General features: G+C 41.0%; 1 protein-coding gene across 1 annotated transcript in view; it reads right to left on the bottom strand.

Annotated features, from left to right (window-relative positions):
- Positions 1–16,544, bottom strand: part of MCCC2 (methylcrotonyl-CoA carboxylase subunit 2) — a 71,093-nt gene that overhangs the window by 33,969 nt on the left and 20,580 nt on the right. The window lies entirely within an intron of this gene.

Here is a 16,544-nt window from a genome sequence, read left to right as displayed (position 1 = left end):
GGGATATTACTAGCTTGTACCCGTGTCTCTCTCTTTTTTCTTGGCTGTGCCGTGCGGCTTGTGGGATCTCAGTTCCCGACCAGGGATTGAACCCGGGCCATGGCAGTGAAAGCCCAGAATCCTAACCACTAGGCCACCAGGGAACTCCCTGTGTTTCATTTTTAAAATGTAGTCCTCTAAGTGTTTAGAATAGTTTCCTAACTTTTGTATCAAAGCATTTTGAAGGACTTATGTCACACTTTACAAAGCTTGTGGACAATCTCCCTGTTAAAGAGAAGACTGGCCAAACAGACCTTTACCCTGAGCAACTAATGGAGAGAAGAAACTCACAATCCATCCATAAATTAGCAAAATTATATTAAAAGGACAACTTTTAAATCTAATAATAATAACAACAGTAATAGTAAGTCCTCTAAACAATTGCCACTTACCTCATAGGAATACTGAAATAATTCTCCAAATGAGTAATGTTAATTTTGTGTTACCCTGAATATAAGACTTTCTAAATATAAAACTAATGTTAGCATCACAATTGAAAATCTTGCTAAAAAGAAAGTCCATTGTGTTGAAGCTCGGTGATGCATACCTGAGGGTTCACAGTACTATTTTCTCTACTTTTGTGTGTGTTTGAAACTTTCCATGATAAAAGCTTAAAAAAAATTCTTGCTTAGAGATTAGTATGACACATAATAAATATGGGTTTTGCTGATTACCCCTAGACAGGAATAAACCACAGAGAAAAATAAGAGAAGTATGTGGTGAATATTTTCTTAAATTATCACATGAAAGTAGATTTTGCTAATTCCAATATGCCATCAGTTTTCCTTCTAGTCATACAAGTATCTGTTCTGGAAAAAAAAAAAGCCACACTAGTATTAATCCAAAAGTGAAAGGCAGCATGAGTTAACATTTTTCCATCTAAATGGCTGTCACAAAAGGCATTTTCCCCTATTTCATGTAACGTTATGAAAAATGGCTGTAACATTTCTTTGTCAACATACTACAGAAGTGTTTATCATTTATGGTTTTGCTTATCAATCACCCAGTTTTTTTTCTTTCAGTTTTATTGGAATATAATTGATATACAGCACTGTATAAGTTTAAAGTGTATAGCATAATGATTTGACTTACATATAGCATGAAATGATTCTTAGTAAGTTATAGAAAATATCCATTAGGGACGTTGCTGGTGGTGCAGTGGTCAGGACTCCGTGCTTGCACTTCAGGGGGCTCGGGTTCAATCCCTGGTGGAGGAACTAATATCCCACATGCCGTGTGGCAAATTAAAAAAAAAAAGCGGAGCCTAACCACTGGACCGCCAGGGAAGTCCCCAAAATATTTAAAATAGAAGAAAAATATTTTCTTTATGATGAAAAAACCCCTTAGGATCTACTCTTAACAACTTTCATATATAACATAGAGCAGTGTTAATTATATTATTCATATTGCACATTACATCACATTACTTATTTATCTTATAACTGGAAGTCTGTACCTTTCGACCTCCTTCACCCAATTCCCCTTCCCCCCATCCCTCGTCTCTGGTAATTACAAATCTGATCCCTTTTTTTTTTTTTTTTTTTTTAAATAGAAAGTCTTTATTTATTTATTTTATTTATTTATGGTTGTGCTGGGTCCTCGTTTCTGTGCGAGGGCTTTCTCTAGTTGTGGCAAGTGGGGGCCATCTCTTCATCGCGGTGCGCGGGCTTCTCACTATCACAGCCTCTCTTGTTGCGGAGCACAGGCTCCAGACGCGCAGGCTCAGTAATTGTGGCTCACGGGCCCAGTTGCTCCGTGGTATGTGGGATCCTCCCAGATCAGGGCTCGAACCCGTGTCCCCTGCATTGGCAGGCAGACTCTCAACCACTGCGCCACCAGGGAAGCCCTGATCCCTTTTTTTATGGGCTTGTTTCTTTGGTTGGTTTTGAAGTATCACCAACCTACAGCACTCTGTTAGCTACTGTAATACAACAGAGGGATTTGATATTTCTATACATTTCAAAATGATCACCACAATAAGTCTAGTTACAGTATGTCGCCATATAAAGATATTACATAATTACTGACTATATTCCCCCCACTGTACATTTCATACCCATGACTCATTTATTTTACAACTGGAGATCTGCACCTCTTAATCCCCCTCACTTATTTCTCTCCCTCCACCCACACCCCACCTCCCCACAGAAGTCTGTTTTAAAGATATCTATGGCTAGAAAAACTCTTGCCCACAAGCACAAGGAAACATTCATCATAGCAGTGTTTATAATAGCAAAATATGCAAATAGCCAACATGTCCGTCAATACAATATTTTGAAAGGGATACTGTGGATAAATAAATTCTTTAAAAATCTGGGGCAAAAAATAACACAGGAAAGGTTAGTACTTCATAAATCCAAGTGGAGGGTACATGAGTGTTCTGGTCTATTATTCTCTGTACTTTCTTCAAGTTTGAAATATTTTATGGGTTTTTCTTTAAGTTTATATCAGAAGCAAAGGACACGATTTCACCTTATCACCCTGTTCTCTGCGCTAGAACACTAGAATCCACCATCAAAAAAAGAAGTCAAGGAACTAGAGAAGAGTCACAATGATGTAAGAGTATGAAAGGGGACAATTTTCAAAAGTAAGCTCTAAAGAACTAAAGAGGCACAGCAGGGTTCCATGAAAACAAGTATTGAGCAAAAGGAGAGAAAAGAAGAGCAACTGCCAGCAAGTGGTGTTCCAAGACCAAGGACTGGGGGTTGGGGGGTGGGGATGGAGCAAAGACAAATTATTTTGTCAAAATGTCGTAAGACAAAAATGAGGGAAATGAAACTAAATGTCATCCTGTCATCTCAGGGTAGAGAGAAAAGATGTACCAATTTAGCAGAAAAGTCTCTCAAGTCAATAGCTGACAAATTATTAGCACATAAGGCAAACAACAGTCTCTCCAGCCCTCGGATCTTCCAATGTCCGTCTGAGATGGGCAGTCAGGGTTTCGATCATGCTGCAGCCCCTCTGTACCCTGCAGCTCCAAGGGGCAGTGCTGCCGGGCTCCACATCAGGGACCCATTTAAACCCCAGTCCCACCTCCTTTGATTCTTCTCTGTCTTGCTGGCTGATCTTCCCCCATCTCTGAACCTAGACTGGGGGTGGAGGGTGGGGAAGAGAATACCATACTCACTTTGTATTCTCCTCTATCTTGTTTTTAAAACTTATGGTTTGAGACCTCCAAGCCCCTTTTTAACTATCACAAATGCTCTCTCACAAAATGAATTTTACCATATTCCTAAGAACACTTCAGATGCCTTTTCGCCACAGAATCTCTGCAATCAAGGAAATCAACAATCCACTTCTCAGACACCAGGTGAGGCATCACAAACATATACAGAAGACTTCTGCTCAGTAACAGAGTAGGAGACTGTGGTAGGCAGCTTCTAAAACGCCACCGCCCTGCCCCCTGCCATACTAGACTCTTGGTATTCACCTCCTGTATGATCACGTCCCCTTGAGCGTGCAGTGGATCCGGTGACATGCTGCTAATGAATGGAATATGGCAAGTGATGGGACATCACTGCTGTGCTCAGGGTATGAGGGACCGTGTCTTCTGTCTTGCTGGCCCTCCTTCTCGCCCACCTGCTTGCTTACTCTGATGCAGCTAGCGGACATGCTGTGACATGCTGTATGGAGAGGCCCACACAGGAAAGAACCTACAACAGCTCATAAGGAACTGAGGGGTTTCTGCAAAGAACTGAATCCTACCAACAGCCACATGACCGAGGTAGGGGGCGGAGCCTTGAGAGGACTGCAGTCAGTCCCATGATCCAGCTAAGCTGTGCTCAGACCCCTAACCCACAGAAACTGTGCGATAATAAATGTTGTTGTTTTAAACTGTTATGTTTGGGGGTGATTTGTTCTGCAGTAATAGAGAACTAATACAGAGATCAAAAACCATCTCCCTTAAGCGCCTGCAATTGAGGCCCATCTGAAGACCCAGGAAAGTCTCTGTTTGAAGTGCTTTGTCGCTGTTGCTCTTTAATGTATCTGTGAACTATTCCTCTAGTCCAGAGATGGGAGACAGACCAGCATCAGCATTCTGTACCATCCCAGAGAGTGATGAAAATCCAAGAGAAAGACGTGGATAAGCCTTGAAGCCATTATGGTAAGTGAAAGAAACCAGGCACAAAAGACCACTTAGCACAATTCCATTTATATGAAATGTCCAGAATAGGCAAATCCATAGGTTACCAGGGGCTGGTGGGACTGGGTAAAAATGAGATTAACTGCCAGTGGGTATGGCATTTCCTTCTGGGGTGATAAAAGTGTTCTAAAATTGATTCAACCCTGTAAATACCCTAAAAACCACTGAATTATACACATTAAATGAGTAAATTTTATGGTATGTGAATTATAGCTCAATAAATTACACCTCAATAAAACTTATAAAATTTAAAAAAAATACAAGAGCTAGAGTCACTAAGTATACAGGAATCAAAATTCTCAAATTTTTCATCAATAAGAAAGAGAGGCTATTCTAGTTCCAAGTATCTAACAGACACAAAACTTAATACTGCTAAAGCAAGGATTTCCCTGGTGGCACAATGGTTAAGAATCTGCCTGCCAATGCAGGGGACACGGGTTCGAGCCCTGGTCCAGGAAGCTCTCACATGCCGCGGAGCAACTAAGCCTGTGCGCCACAACTACTGAGCCTGCGCTCTAGAGCCCGTGAGCCAGAACTACTGAGCCCGAGTGCCACAACTACTGAAGCCCGTGCACCTAGAGTCCATGCTCCGCAACAAGAGAAGCCACTGCAATAAGAAGCCCACGCACCACAACAAAGGGTAGCCCCCGCTCGCTGCAACTAGAGAAAGCCCGTGCACAGCAACTAAGACCCAACGCAGCCAAAAATAAATTTATAAATAAATTTATAAAAAATATATATATAGCTCAATAGAAATAAAATAACACAGTTAAGTCACCACTGTCACACAATCTCCTCTTCTGCATTTAATTCTGAGCCCTTCACTCACAAAATAGAGTGAACGTGCACCAAGAGCTCCGCCACTGTGTCTACTGCTGCTTCTCACAGAGCATGGGGACCCCAGGGCCCAAACAGCACCAATGACTTTCCACATCCCAAAGCATTCGTCTGTAGTACAATGAAGACTTTACATTGGACCACACTGGACAAATGATTCAGAACCCCAGAAAGAAAATTCTGCTGCTTTCTTGTACTAAAGGGACATTAAAGGGACATAAGGAAGCTGCGTGACCACAAGCTGTTCCGACCGTGCTCAGAGTACAGGTTTGGCTGTGTGGGCAAATCCCAGGCACTATGTCAGGAGAGACATGACTGTGCCCCTCATGTGCATCAGAACAAAAGACAGCTCCCACGAGTTCCACTGAGAGGCCACCATCCACCCTGTCACCAGTGAAGTGGGCCTGCTCTGTGACAAGGACAAGCCAAGAGATCCCTCTTGCAGGGTCAGGAGCCCCATGGCAACTCAAACACTTGAATCCAGAGCAAGAAAACAGCAAGTAGGCTAAGAATGATGTGTAACTGACAGTAACAATCTTTGTCATCACTGGCACAGACCGCACAGCAAAAGCTGGAAATGAAAGGAAACGAGAGGCTACAAAACAGAGGTAATAGTCTGGAAAAACTTTGGGCAAAATTTCATTACCCTCCAGGTCTTGCCTGCACAAGTAGAGGCTGGTTCTCATCACACCAAAAACAAATTACATATTGTAGGTCAGCAGCCTGCCCTATGGAAGGGGTGTCTGAGAGGGAGTCAAGAGGTTTCATACCCAATTCTGAGAAGCTGTGTGAACTTTAGACCTCCATCTTTCCACTGAAAAATTGCAGAAGACTATCTAGTTCAAAGGCTCTCTGTGATAAATGTAATAGAACTTGAGGAGGGAGATTTCCAGTTGCTTGGTGGAAAAGCCATTAAAATTATATGTTTTTTAAATCTCTCATCTTTCTTCTTTTTCCATTCAAAGTATTGTAGAAAGCAAATACTGCCTGTATCACTTTTTTCTTCCTCTGCCTAAAGAGTCACCATTAAAAACTAAAAGCCATAATACACAAGTATCTATTCAATGGCTGTCCAGAATTTAAGAACATTATCAACTATACCAACGATCACACTGCTGACCCTAGAACGTACATGCTTATCCGTGCTCACTGGATAGGATGAAATGTACATAGAGAACAAAAAGTCCATCTCACCCAGAACATTCTGTTTCTTCCTCAATCTTTTTATCAGAGAGCCTCAAAACAAAAAAAAAAAAAAACAGAGTGGTTTCTTCTACCCCTGACCCTATCTGGCTTCATGAGCAGGTTGAAATGCATTTTTTAAAATAATAACATACAGTGTTTATCCTAACTAGGACCCTCAAAACAATTACCAAGGTCTGAAGCAAAGAAAATAAATTTCAAAAATAATGAGCTAAGCCAAGGAGGGAAGAGGGAAAAGTTAAGAAAAGAGGAAGGGAGGGACACTTGAGAATAATTTTAGGCACATCTCCAAAAAGAAGAACAAACAGGCAGAAGTGCAAAGAAGAAAAAAGGGGGAAAGGCCTGAGGAGCTGCAACTAAGCATAGCTAGGTGAATAACAGCTATTTCAGAAGAAATAAACTGTTAATAAAAAACAGAAACATTTGCTGCTGGTGTGGTAAGGATCACAGTAAAACGAGGAAGAGAATTAATGCATCAGAGCAAAACCAGTCTAGACTAGACTCTCACTAGACTATAACAATTAATGGTAATGTAAGACTTGAAGAAAACAAACACCAAGATCCCACTTCTGAAGAGAACTGTAAGTCTCACATTTAAAAAGCCAGCAACATGGGAACCACATCAGGAAAATAAAAGAAGCACAGCCCCAAGATCATCACGGCATCAGGCATGGATTTTGGAGAAGGACCAGAGAAGGTATCCTCGGGACATGAGGCTCAGAGAAAGACCACTGGACACCAATACGCCAAGTCTTTAAACTTCAAAACAAACCAGGGTCCTAAAACCTACCAGAAAGTAAGGAAAAATGAAACAGAAGAGAATACAAAGGTAACTACCTAGTTAACTGTTTTTTCTCAAGTGCAAAAACAAAATTGTTGAACCTGGGAGGTCTGTAGGAATCTGGCCACATCTTTACAGCTGCAAAAATATAGGAAAAAACAGAGATATGGTTGTCAAGAGACATACTTCTTAGAAATCAGTGGATAAATGGACTTACAAAGGGCAAGGTTAATAACATTAAATAAAAACCAATCTTGGGGAGGAAGAGGAATTGAACAAGTAAGGGAAGCTAGTGCTCACTATCAAAATGCACACATAACATAACTGCAGTTACAACAGTTATTGCTTTATGTAGAAAATACGAAAAATTGTTTTTAACAGTCCACCTAAACCGAAGTCTTAAATAAATATTAAAATATATTGGAAATTCCCTGGCCGTCCAGTGGTTAGGACTCGGCACTTTTACTGCTGTGGCCTGGGTTGAATCTCTGCTCGGGGAACTAAGATCCTGCAAGCCATGTGGCGCAGCCAAAAATAACGATGATGATGGTAATAATAATAATAATAAACATACATTAAAATATAGGAAATAGAACTACTCAGTATGTTAGGTATCACTTTAATGGTTATTAAGGAGTTTCACTCAAATAATAAATTATTAAGTAGGTAAGTAAATGCGTTGGGATATAAACAATCCAATATTGTCTCTAATCTCAAGTGGCAAAGAGTCTAGTAAGGGAAATTAGTCAGGATATGTCTAGATAAAAGGGATAAATGCCATTAGTAAGGTATAGCTCAAGAATTATGCGAGTTGTGGGGGAAGATCACTTCCGGTAAGGGATTCTGGGAACCTTTCCTGGAAAAGGTGGCATCTGAGATGCACCTTGGAAAATGGGTTGGAGACTCAGATCAACCCATATGGAAGGACTGGGGGAAAGAGAGTCCGGCATGGACCTGAGCAGAAACTCATAAAGGTCACGATGCACATGAAAAATAACAAGCGCTTCAGACTGACGGCAGTTTACAATGCATGATCAGTAAGGCTAGAAAGTTAGGTTGGAACCAGATCACACGAAGTCTTAAGTATCAGGCTATGAAGTTTGGTCTGGAACAAGGGAACTAGATAAAGAATAATCTAATAGTAATGTGTACAATAGACAGAAAATGCCTGAACTAACTATGGTGATGGCAGTAGGAATGGAGTGGAGAGGATCAATCCAAAGGTAAAAACCAACATGACTTGATTCATCAAAGGTTTACTATGTATTGATTATCTGCCCAGCATCAAAGGACCTCCCAGGGGGCTTCCCTGGTGGCGCAGTGGTTGAGAATCCGCCTGCCAATGCAGGGGACACGGGTTCGAGCCCTGGTCTGGGAAGATCCCACATGCCGCGGAGCGGCTGGGCCCGTGAGCCATGATTACTGAGCCTGCGCGTCTGGAGCCTGTGGTCCGCAACAAGAGAGGCCGCGACAGTGAGAGGCCCGCGCACCGCGATGAGGAGTGGTCCCCACTTGCCACAGCTAGAGAGAGCCCTCGCACAGAAACGAAGACCCAACACAGCCAAAAATAAATAAATTAATTTAAAAAAAAAAAAAGGACCTCCCAGGGGTACAAAAATGCGGAAGATATATATTTCTGACCTAAAAGGATTAAGTAGGGGAAAAAGCAGAGAAGAGTCAATGATGACATCAAAGTTTCAATCCTAGAGAAAAGAGCAAGAAGGAAGTACCATCAACAGCACACAGAAACATGGGTGAAGGAACAAATCAGCAGGGGCAGCTAAATATGGAATGTCGGCTGCCGCCGCCGCGAGCTGGGAGCTTGATTGGCGCTGCCTGCGGGGGAGGAGCGCCGCCGCCGCCGCCCCCGCCGTCGCAGTCGTCGTGAGTGAGGAAGCGCCTCGGTCACTCCTGCTGAGGGCCCTCGCCGACGCCTGGGTTTACCCGCCGCCCCGCCAGCTCCGCTAGTTTCCCGTCCCCCGCGGCCCGGCGCGGGGCAGGCCTGCCGGGGCCGTGGAGGACGAGGTGGTCCGCACTGCCAAGAAGATGGACAAGATGGTGCAGAAGAAAAACGCGACTGGTGTTTCATCTTGACAAGTTCTCTGTCAGTCCATAGGAAAGCTGTCTGGCTTGGAGGTTGCAATCCCAGGGAATTTTTCATCAGCGGGGAAGTCTCCATCACTACAGAGGAATCAAGGGAGAAGTCAGTCCCTGCCGTGTGGACGAAAGGCTCTTGGTGCTCCAGCCAGGCATCAGGGCCGTGCCTCTGAGGTGGGAGAGCCAACTTCAGAACACTGGTCCACAAGAGACCTCCCAGCTCCACGTAATACCAAACGGCAAAAATCTCCCAGAGATCTCCATCTCAACATCAAGACCCAGCTTCACTCAATGACCAGCAAGCTACAGTGCTGGACACCCTATGCCAAACAACTAGCTAGACAGGAACACAACCCCATCCATTAGCAGAGAGGCTGCCTAAAATCATAATAAGGCCACAGACACCCCAAAATACACCACCAGACGTGGACGTGCCCACCAGAAAGACAAGATCTAGCCTCATCCACCAGAACTCAGGCACTAGTTCCCTCCACCAGGAAGCCTACACAACCCATTGAACCAACCTTAGCCACTGGGGACAGATACCAAAAACAACGGGAACTACGAACCTGCAGCCTGTGAAAAGGAGACCCCAAACACAGTAAGATAGGCAAAATGAGACGACAGAAAAACACACAGCAGATGAAGGAGCAGGCTCAGAACACACTGGACTTAACAAATGAAGAGGAAATAGGTAGTCTACCTGAAAAAGAATTCAGAATAATGATAGTAAGGATGATCCAAAATCTTGGAAATAGAATAGACAAAATGCAAGAAACATTTAACAAGGATGTAGAAGAACTAAAGAGGAACCAAGCAATGATGAAAAACACAATAAATGAAATTAAAAATACTCTAGATGGGATCAATAGTAGAATAACTGAGGCAGAAGAAAGGATAAGTGACCTGGAGGATAAAATGGTGGAAATAACTACTACAGAGCAGGATAAAGAAAAAAGAATGAAAAGAACTGAGGACAGTCTCAGGGACCTCTGGGACAACATTAAACGCGCCAACATTCGAATTATAGGGGTACCAGAAGAAGAAGAGAAAAAGAAAGGGACTGAGAAAATTTTTGAAGAGATTATAGTTGAAAACTTCCCTAATATGGGAAAGGAAATAGTTAATCAAGTCCTGGAAGCACAGAGAGTCCCATACAGGATAAACCCAAGGAGGAACACGCCAAGACACATATTAATCAAACTGTCAAAAATTAAATATAAGGAAAACATATTAAAGGCAGCAAGGGAAAAAAAACAAATAACACACAAGGGAATCCCCATAAGGTTAACATCTGATCTATCAGCAGAAACTCTGCAAGCCAGAAGGGAGTGGCAGGATATACTTAAAGTGATGAAGGAGAAAAACCTACAACCAAGATTACTCTACCCAGCAAGGATCTCATTCAGATTCGATGGAGAAATTAAAACCTTTACAGACAAGCAAAAGCTGAGAGAGTTCAGCACCACCAAACCAGCTTTACAACAAATGCTAAAGGAAATTCTCTAGGCAAGAAACACAAGAGAAGGAAAACACCTACAATAACAAACCCAATACATTTAAGAAAATGGGAATAGGAACATACATATCGATAATTACCTTGAATGTAAATGGATTAAATGCTCCCACCAAAAGACACAGGCTGGCTGAATGGATACAAAAACAAGACCCATATATATGCTGTCTACAAGAGACCCACTTCAGACCTAGAGACACATACAGACTGAAAGTGAGGGGATGGAAAAAGATATTCCATGCAAATGGAAATCAAAAGAAAGCTGGAGTAGCAATTCTCATATCAGACAAAATAGACTTTAAAATAAAGACTATTACAAGAGACAAAGAAGGACACTATATAATGATCAAGGGATCAATCCAAGAGGAAGGTATAACAATTGTAAATATTTATGCACCCAACATAGGAGCACCTCAATACATAAGGCAAATACTAACAGCCATAAAAGGGGAAATTGACAGCAACACAATCATAGTAGGGGACTTTAACACCCCACTTTCACCAATGGACAGATCATCCAAAATGAAAATAAATAAGGAAACACAAGCTTTAAATGATACATTAAACAAGATGGACTTAATTGATATTTATAGGACATTCCACCCAAAAACAACAGAATACACATTTTTCTCAAGTGCTCATGGAACATTCTCCAGGATAGATCATATCTTGGGTCACAAATCAAGCCTTGGTAAATTTAAGAAAATTGAAATCGTATCAAGTATCTTTTCCGACCACAACGCTATGAGACTAGATATCAATTACAGGAAAAGATCTGTAAAAAATACAAACACATGGAGGCTACACAATACATTACTTAATAACGAAGTGATTACTGAAGAAATCAAAGGGGAAATCAAAAAATATCTAGAAACAAATGACAATGGAGACACGACGACCCAAAACCTATGGGACGCAGCAAAAGCAGTGTTAAGAGGGAAGTTTATAGCAATACAAGCCTACCTCAAGAAACAGGAAACATCTTGAATAAACAACCTAACCTTGCACCTAAAGCAATTAGAGAAAGAAGAACAAAAAAACCCCAAAGCCAGCAGAAGGAAAGAAATTATAAAGATCAGATCAGAAATAAATGAAAAAGAAATGAAGGAAACAATAGCAAAAATCAATGAAACTAAAAGCTGGTTCTTTGAGAAGATAAACAAAATTGATAAACCATTAGCCAGACTCATCAAGAGAAAAAGGGAGAAGACTCAGATCAATAGAATTAGAAATGAAAAAGGAGAAGTAACCACTGACACTGCAGAAATACAAAAGATCATGAGAGATTACTACAAGCAACTATATGCCAATAAAATGGACAACCTGGAAGAAATGGACAGATTCTTAGAAATGCACAAACTGCCAAGACTGAACCAGGAAGAAATAGAAAATATGAACAGGCCAATCACAAGCACTGAAATTGAAACTGTGATTAAAAACCTTCCAACAAACAAAAGCCCAGGACCAGATGGCTTCACAGGTGAATTCTATCAAACATTTAGAGAAGAGCTAACACCTATCCTTCTCAAACTCTTCCAAAATATTGCAGAGGGAGGAACACTCCCAAACTCATTCTACGAGGCCACCATCACCCTGATACCAAAACCAGACAAAGATGTCACAAAGAAAGAAAACTACAGGCCAATATCACTGATGAACATAGATGCAAAAATCCTCAACAAAATACTAGCAAACAGAATCCAACAGCACATTAAAAGGATCATACACCATGATCAAGTGGGGTTCATCCCAGGAATGCAAGGATTCTTCAATATACGCAAATCAATCAATGTGATACACCATATTAACAAATTGAAGGAGAAAAACCATATGATCATCTCAATAGATGCAGAGAAAGCTTTCGACAAAATTCAACACCCATTTATGATAAAAGCCCTGCAGAAAGTAGGCATAGAGGGAACTTTCCTCAACATAATAAAGGCCATATATGACAAACCCACAGCCAACATTGTCCTCAATGGTGAAAAACTGAAACCATTTCCACTAAGATCAGGAACAAGACAAGGTTGCCCACTCTCACCACTATTATTCAACATAGTTCTGGAAGTCCTAGCCACAGCAATCAGAGAAGACAAAGAAATAAAAGGAATCCAAATCGGAAAAGAAGAAGTAAAGCTGTCACTATTTGCAGATGACATGATACTATACATAGAGAATCCTAAAGATGCTACCAGAAAACTCCTAGAGCTAATCAATGAATTTGGTAAAGTAGCAGGATACAAAATTAATGCACAGAAATCTCTTGCATTTCTATACACTAATGACGAAAAATCTGAAAGTGAAATTAAGAAAACACTCCCATTTACCATTGCAACAAAAAGAATAAAATATCTAGGAATAAACCTACCTAAGGAGACAAAAGACCTGTATGCAGAAAATTATAAGACACTGATGAAAGAAATTAAAGACGATACAAATAGATGGAGAGATATACCATGTTCCTGGATTGGAAGAATCAACATTGTGAAAATGACTCTACTACCCAAAGCAATCTACAGATTCAATGCAATCCCTATCAAACTACCACTGGCATTTTTCACAGAACTAGAACAAAAAATTTCACAATTTGTATGGAAACACAAAAGACCCCGAATAGCCAAAGCCATCTTGAGAACGAAAAATGGAGCTGGGGGAATCAGGCTCCCTGACTTCAGACTATATTACAAAGCTTCAGTAATCAAGACAGTTTGGTACTGGCACAAAAACAGAAATATAGATCAATGGAACAGGATAGAAAGCCCAGAGATAAACCCACACACATATGGTCAACTTATCTTTGATAAAGGAGGCAAGCATATAGAGTGGAGAAAAGACAGCCTCTTCAATAAGTGGTGCTGGGAAAATTGGACAGGAACATGTAAAAGTATGAAATTAGAACACTCCCTGACACCATGCACAAAAATAAACTCAAAATGGATTAAAGACCTAAGTGTAAGGGCAGACACTATCAAACTCTTAGAGGAAAACATAGGCAGAACACTCTATGACATACATCACAGCAAGATTCTTTTTGACCCAGCTCCCAGAGAAATGGAAATAAGAACACAAATAAACAAATGGGACCTAATGAAACTTAAAAGCTTTTGCACAGCAAAGGAAACCATAAACAAGACCAAAAGACAACCCTCAGAATGGGAGAAAATATTTGCAAATGAAGCAACTGACAAAGGATTAATCTCCAAGATTTACAAGCAGCTCATGCAGCTCAATAACAAAAAAACGAACAACCCAATCCAAAAATGGGCAGAAGATCTAAATAGACATTTCTCCAAAGAAGATATACAGATGGCCTACAGACACATGAAAGAATGCTCAACATCATTAATCATTAGAGAAATGCAAATCAAAACTACAATGAGATATCATCTCACACCGGTCAGAATGGCCATCATCAAAAAATCTAGAAACAATAAATGCTGGAGAGGGTGTGGAGGAAAGGGAACACTCTTGCACTGTTGGTGGGAATGTAAATTGATACAGCCACTATGGAGAACAGTATGGAGGTTCCTTAAAAAACTACAAATAGAACTACCATACGACCCAGCAATCCCACTACTGGGCATATACCCTGAGAAAACCATAGGTCAAAAAGAGTCATGTACCAAAATGTTCATTGCAGCTCTATTTACAATAGCCAGGACATGGAAGCAACCTAAATGTCCATCGACAGATGAATGGATAAAGAAGATGTGGCACATATATACAATGGAATATTACTCAGCCATAAAAAGAAATGAAATGGAGGTATTTGTAGTGAGGTGGATGGAGTTAGAGTCTGTCATACAGAGTGAAGTAAGTCAGAAAGAGAAAAACAAATACAGTATGCTAACACATATATACGGAATCTAAGGGGAAAAAAAAAAGGCCATGAAGAACCTAGTGGCAAGATGGGAATAAAGACACAGACCTACTAGAGAATGGACTTGAGGATATGGGGAGCGGGTGGGGTGAGATGTGACAGGGTAAGAGAGTGTCATGGACATATATACACTACCAAATGTAAAATAGATAACTAGTGGGAAGCAGCCGCATAGCACAGGGAGATCAGCTCGGTGCTTTGTGACCACCTAGAGGGGTGGGATGGGGAGGGTGGGAGGGAGGGAGATGCTAGAGGGAAGAGAAATGGGAACATATTGTATATGTATAACTGATTCACTTTGTTATAAAGCAGAAGCTAACACACTATTGTAAGGCAATTATACTTCAATAAAGATGTTAAAAAAAAAAAAAATATGGAATGTCTACTCTGAGCCTCTGGTACCAGCAGGAAATCTAACCAAACAACAGAACCCCAAGGGTAGGTGGAGGTGGATGGAGGCCAGGACCAGAGAATGATCATGGAAATGACAGGTATATCATTAGATTTTATTAAACTACTAAGGACAAGTTCTTGAATGGGGTTGGGAGGATTAAATGAAGAGAGTGGGAGAAGAAGGAAAGCAGTGGCACGAAGCCTAAGGAGAATTTCAAGAAAGGGAACAATAACAAAACCAACAGGTTGTACAGCGTGAGAATCTCTAGGAGGTTAAGGTTAGCGGGACCCTCCGAGGGCAGCAAGGTTTTTAGGAAAGTGAGTGGTCAGGAACGAAGATGCTGGGCCAATCCTTAAGAAGTCTGGTAATCCAGGGAGGGAGAGAAGCTTCAAAAACAGCAGAAGCTAGAAAAGGTCCTTTTCTTTGTGCATCATTTTTTGCTACTTTTTCCTTTAAAAAAAAAAAAGAGGAAGTCAACATGATTATTGGCTGTGAGAAAAAAAATTAAGTGGATGTGAAATATTAAAGCAAAAGAGAGAAAGAGGATTAATGATGAAGCACAAATGAGGGATCAGTATTAAGATTATAAATGACAAGTCTAGTCTTGGAGAACAGAGACAATTCTTCCTGGGATTAAAAAAAAGACAGAGTAAGCAGTATTGTTTTTAATAGAACAGTGCTCACACATGACTTTCTCAGTAAAGTAGGAAGCAATAGCTTCAGTGGCGATATCAGGTTTATAGTTCATAAACTATAAAAAAAGGGGAAAAGATGAGAAGAGGCACCATGGACACTAGGATACAATAACAATAAGATTTTTTTTTTAATTCCACGAGGTTCATAAGAATATAAGAAGGCAAACCTCAACCACAAACTTCCTATTGGGTTAAAATAAATGCTGAGAAGTGGCTCAGTTAAAGAAATACTGATGTTAAAATTTTTAGGAAACAAAAATTAAATAGGCAAACTGAAGGCATTCAGTCAAATGTCCCTTAGATATTTTAGATTTTTTTATCATAAGCAGATATTGCTTACTCAAAATTATAAGGACACTTTTAATTTTAAAAAGACCTAGTTTTTAAAGCACTTCAAGCTTCAGGTTCCACAGGAGCAGAGACCCTACCTGGTTTGATTCATCTAGTACAGGGCCTGGCTTACAGTAGCTTCTCCATAAATATCTGTTAGATGGGCTGACGTTTTATATAGTCCCACAAAAGCTACATGAAGAGAAAGAGCACAGAATAAGCATGCAAGGTGGCAGAGGTCTACAGTGAGTTGAATGGTGCCCCTCCAAGCCCCAAATTTGTCCACACCCAAATCTCCGGAACCTGTGAATGTGACCTTATTCGAAAAAAAATGGGTCTTTGCAGATGTAATTAAGTTAAGGATCTTGAGATAAGATCACTCTAGATTACCCAGGGGCGCCCTAAATCGAGTGACAAGTGTCCTTATAAGGGAGAGAGGGCACAGAGGAGAAGACCATGGGAAGACCAAATCAGAGACTGGAGTCACATAGCCACAAGCCAAGGGAACGCCTGGAGCCATCAGAAGCTCAAAGAGGCAAGGATCGGAATCTTCCTTAGAGCCTTCTGAGGGAGCACGGCCCTGCCGCCACCTTGATTTCAGATGTCTAGCCTCCAGAAACTTGAGAGA

Source organism: Balaenoptera acutorostrata, chromosome 2, assembly GCF_949987535.1.
Source record: "Balaenoptera acutorostrata chromosome 2, mBalAcu1.1, whole genome shotgun sequence".
Taxonomy (NCBI): Eukaryota; Metazoa; Chordata; class Mammalia; order Artiodactyla; family Balaenopteridae; genus Balaenoptera; species Balaenoptera acutorostrata.
This window is presented reverse-complemented; position numbering and strand designations above follow the sequence as displayed.